Here is a 4939-nt window from a genome sequence, read left to right as displayed (position 1 = left end):
CGGCCCTGCCGATACCTTGATTTACAACTTCTGGTCTCCAGGACGATAAGAGAATAAATTTTTGTTGTTTAAAAAAAATGTATATATATGGTTCCAAGGACCCTTACCTCTAGGCTGCTGGTGGGCACTATTCGCCACTGTGACTGTCATCCACAGTGTGAAAACTAGAGATGAGTGATGGCTGGACTGAAAAGCCGTAACAAGATGGAAGGAAACACTCAGCATGGGGACATATTTGTGAGTGATCCCCACAGCCTGAAGAACTCACTGAGTTGATGAGCTTCATTAAGTGCGATGAACAGTGAGACACTCAAGGGTCTAAGTAATTCCATGGAATGGGAAAGTTTACTTATTTTTTATAAGTCCTTAAACTATGCCAGCCTTTTTTTTTTTTTAAAGAAGATGTTGGGGGTAGGAGTTTAGTAATTTATTTATTTATTTTGGCTGTGTTGGGTCTTCGTTTCTGTGCGAGGGCTTTCTCTAGTCGCAGTGAGCGGGGGCCACTCTTCATGGCGGTGCGCAGGCCTCTCACTGTCGCGGCCTCTCTTGTTGCGGAGCACAGGCTCCAGACGCGCAGGCTCAGTAGTTGTGGCTCACGGGTCTAGTTGCTCCGCGGCATGTGGGATCCTCCCAGACCAGGGCTCGAACCCGTGTCCCCTGCATCGGCAGGCAGATTCTCGCCACCAGGGAAGCCCAATGCCAGCCCTTTTAAAAATGAGACTATTCATCTCCTCTCACAGTAAGGAGTAAAGGAATATTCCTAAGAATAAAAGCACAAACTGGGCAAGAAAGGAGGAAATTTACTAGGCATCTTCATGCAGACCTTTCTGTTTACACTATTTCTTTCAATCTTTAATGCATCACGATGAGGGAAGAGGTACATCCCTACTTTACAGGCAAGGAAGTCAAAGTTCAGACAAGTGGTAGAATTTGTCCAAAGCCAAACTATAAGGAAATGGTTGAACTGGTATAACAGAGAGAAGTCAGACAGCCCTGTGGGCAAATTTAACCCCAGTAGCTCCTTGTTTGGAGACATTGGGTAACTTATCTCACCTATTTGAGCTTCAGTTTTCTGGTCTAAAAAATAATTTATCATTTATGGTGCTTTGGGTTACATGTAATAGAAAACTCAAATCAAAATGCCTTAAACAATAGGTTTTTTTTTTTTTTTTTTTGGTTGCACCATGCAGCTTGCGGGATCTCAGTTCCCCAACCACCAGGGATTGAACCCGGGCCACTGAAAGTGCCAAATCCTAACCACTAGACCACTGGGGAACTCCCAATAAGGAAATTTTATCTCATCAAGTAAGAAGTTCCAAGGTCAGGTATCTTCAGGCTTAACTAATTCAGAGGATCAGTGACATCATTAGAGATCCAGGTTCTTCCCAATTCTCCGCTCTGCCGTCTTCAAAAAGTTACCTTTGTCCCACAGTCTAGCTGCCCTCATGGTCTCAAGATGGCTGCCACGGTTGCAGGTGTCACATTTAGACAGGACAAAATCCAGAGGAATGAGAGAGGCCAGCTCTTCTTATGTGTTTTATTCAACTAGCAAAGAAGCCTTTCCCAGAATCTCTACACCAGTAGGTTTGTTCTCAAATCACACTGTCAAGAATTGAACCATATACCATGTTTAAACCAGTCTCTGTGGAGGAGAATGGAACTACTACGGTTCACTTAGACCAATCAGGATTGACTTCCGAAGTAAATCCACCTAAGAAAGGGTAGATTCCCAAACAAAATCAGGTCATTCACTGCCGGCAAAGAAAAAGTTTATTGGATAGGATAACATGACGTCTGAGTTTCAGATAAATGGAATGTATACTTTTACAAGAAAAAATTGTTATTTAAAAGCAAACCTAACTGGACACCTTGTATTTTTATTTGCTCAATCTGGCAAACCTACTTCTAGAATTTGCCAAGAAGAATAGGAGGAGAGAAATGTGTGGGGAGTAAAATTTCGTCTTCTGGTAGAAACGGCCCTGGGTCCTGGTTTAAATTTGGTGAAAAGAATGAACAGGGCTTTTATAAAAATACAAACAAAAATGTGAAAGGAGAACTAAGGCACAACTGGTGCCTTTTATAGACTCTTATCGCTGCTCTTTCTTCATTCTGATCAGGTCGTTTTCTGGCACAGAGCTACTAAGATCCTTGGAATTTTCTAAGAGATGAGAGCGATAAAGGTCTTTTGTTATGTTAATGAGGTAATTTTTTGGAAAGCCTCTAGGTCACCTAAGGATGGGGGCTGGTGGCCAGGGGAGGCATTCATGTGATTTAGAGAACTTTCAGTCTCCTCACACAGCCGGCCCCCCACCTCCTGGGAGGGAAGAGGGGCTGGAGATTGTATTTAACCACCAATGACCAAAGATTTAATCAATCATGCTTGTGTCATGAAAACTCCATTCAAAAAAAAAAAAAAAACCGAAAGGACAGGTTTCCAGTGGGTGAACACATGGAGATTTAATTTACATGGAGATTCAGGAACAGTGGTGCAAACAGAAACAAGACTTGTCTCACCTGAACCAAAATTCCTAAACATAAATTTCACTGCCTCAAAGAGCCTGGCGTCCTTGGATCACGTGTCTTGTGAGGCAGTTCCTAGGCTTCTGTATGTTTTAGATTTGAAAGAATTGTCAAAATCATCACCATGACAACCAGAGTCTGTACTGGTATTGCTGCTTTGTTTTCATTATGAGTCTTAGAAAAACACTAAATGCCTAACTTTCTTTTTCACTGGCTGTTTTATATTCGTCCAGTCAGCCCCTTCCTATGGTTGAACCACAAGCATCAGATTTTTAAATTTTCTTTCTTGCAGCTCCTATGACAGAAGCCAGACAAATACAAAATCAGCATGTTTTGAGTACTGCAGATGAATGACAACTGGCAATATGTTTACACTTAGAAACTGTCCAAAACACTTTCATATAAATTTGTTGAAAACATCTGCAGGATGAGGCAGCAATTATAAATCTCTCTCTTGAAGACCAGAGGTTTTATTAAGCACAAAAAACAAATGACTTAACTCTAAACAACAAAAAAAATGTAAAAAAAGAAAACTAGTTCATTATTGTTACCTTGTTACCAAATGCCCAGTTTCATTGTTTAGATGCAACTGAAGTGATTGACAATGGGTAGAATATAGTCACGACTGTTCTCTCTTACACTAGCCTTGTTTTCTTATCTGAATTATTCTCCACAGACCTACATTATCCATTAAGCATAGAAGTTTACATTTCAGAGGGATAAGAGATGGACTCTGAAAAAAAAACAATTTGACAAGAGAATCTTTATCTCTTTATAGAAAATGTCAGGAAACATAAAGGAGAAAATGATTTTAAAAAAAAAAGGCCATGGTTGAGTTTAATTACAAGAACTTTGTCTCAAGCTGATTAATTTATAAGGTATGTGCGGGTCCCTTCAGTGATCTCAAAAGTCCAGAGAAAGAACATAAAACATAGAACCTCAAGAAACAAAATACTTATAGATCCAAGTGATTTACTTCATTTTCCCTGTAACCAAATGCGATTCCCTTCTCTAAGAGACTCATACTTCTGATTTCATATATTCCCTTTTCAGAAACAGGGCTTATCAAATCTTTTTTGCTTTCACAACACTCTACGGTGTTCAAATCAACTCAACACATATATTTTGACCACCAATCATGAGTGAGACCCTCAGTGAGACTACACAATGTTAGAATAAGATCACGCTTACCTTCCAAGAGCTCAAAGAACAATCTGCTCACACTATACATAAAATAGGTAACTAGTAAGAACCTACTGTATAGCACAGGAACTCTACTCCATACTCTGTAATGACCCATATGGGGAAAGAATCTAAAAAAGAGTGGATACATGTATTCACTTTGCTGATTCACTTTGCTGTACAGCAGAAACTAACACAACATTGTAAATCAATGCTTGATGGTAATCTAGGTCTGTGGAGAATAATTCAGATATTAAAAATCGTAAAATAAGGCTAGTGTAAGAGAACAATCGTGACTATACACATTGTCAATCACTTCAGTTGTATCTAAACAATGAAACCAGGCATTTGGTAACAAGGTAACAAATAAAAATTTAAAAAAAAAAAAAAGAAACTGCCTTGGAGCACTGCTAAGTGACCCAAAACTGGCCGAAGGTGGAGAGGTGGAAATTCAGGAGAAGGGAAAGCACTGGATGAATTTTCATGGCTTTTTAACTGAAGACATGCCCCAATTAAGTTCTACAAAGCACAGCTACCATTTTAAAAACCCACATATTTACTGGAGAATCAGAGGATAGGATTCAGTTCAACAACAGCTGCTGAAAAGGAAGGGAAGAATTCCCCAGAAGAAGAGAACCAGAGAGGGAATGCTCTAAAATCCGTGCCTGAATGCTGCCCGAGTCGCTGACTGACCTCTGAACAATGTACGTTCCCCCTCATTTTGAAGCTTTTCATTGGCTCTTCCTTTCCCTAACAGGTTCCTCTCACCCCCGCCCCGCCTCCATCTCTCTCCGCTAGCTCATTTCTCACACTTGAATAATTCACGTCCACATTCCCTTTCAAAAGGAGAAAGTCTTTCAGACTCTTATTGTTCATGAAAACGATTTTTTAGTATAATGTTACTTAAATATGTGGGCAGCGAATTCTTATGCCTCTAAATCTCATAAAGTTTCATAGCCAACGTGTATACAATTTAAATACAACAAATCTATAATATTCAAATCAACAGTATGACAAATGATGCTGTTGTGTAGAAAACTGACCACGTTCACCCTGTGACTATGGCCCTGCCTGCTCTGGCCCAGTCTTTGAGTTTTGCATAAGCTGACTCACTTCTCACCATTCCTCTCTATTCAAACTCCTATAAGACCTTCAGCCACAGAATGGACCCTGAGACGGTCTGGCCTCTTCCTGTAGCAGATATCATGTTGCCCGGCTTCACTTCTTACTTTCTGTA

This window comes from Phocoena phocoena, chromosome 17 (genome assembly GCF_963924675.1).
Source record: "Phocoena phocoena chromosome 17, mPhoPho1.1, whole genome shotgun sequence".
In the NCBI taxonomy this organism is placed as follows: domain Eukaryota; kingdom Metazoa; phylum Chordata; class Mammalia; order Artiodactyla; family Phocoenidae; genus Phocoena; species Phocoena phocoena.
This window is presented reverse-complemented; position numbering follows the sequence as displayed.